This window comes from Merops nubicus, unplaced genomic scaffold (genome assembly GCF_000691845.1).
Source record: "Merops nubicus isolate BGI_N331 unplaced genomic scaffold, ASM69184v1 scaffold32315, whole genome shotgun sequence".
Classification (NCBI taxonomy): domain Eukaryota; kingdom Metazoa; phylum Chordata; class Aves; order Coraciiformes; family Meropidae; genus Merops; species Merops nubicus.
This window is the reverse complement of record NW_008610830.1, coordinates 1-378: the sequence shown is the minus strand read 5'-3', so window position 1 is coordinate 378 and position 378 is coordinate 1.

Here is a 378-nt window from a genome sequence, read left to right as displayed (position 1 = left end):
AAGAGGCCCTGGATATCTTCGAGAGCCCCGAGCCCGGCGGAGGGGCCGGTGGAGAGGAACCTGAAGAGGAAGGGGGTAGGGAAGTGACCCTTCAACGCCTGGGTATGGATGATCGGCCGCCCGGGGCGCCGGGGGCTGCCGGAGGGGGTGGCTGTTGTCGGAATTGGCAGCCCAGGATGTGGGCGCTCTTTGAGGATCCATCCCTACTCGTCCAAGGCGGCAAGGGTGAGCTCCCAAAACGCGCCGGTGGGGAGGTGGGAGGGGGCCACGCTGGGGTTGCCTCTTCCCATCCTTGTGGATGGGATGGACTCTTCAAGTAGGCTCCCCGTGGGCATCCCCGTCCCACCACGGGGCACCCTGGACATCTCCCGTCCCCTG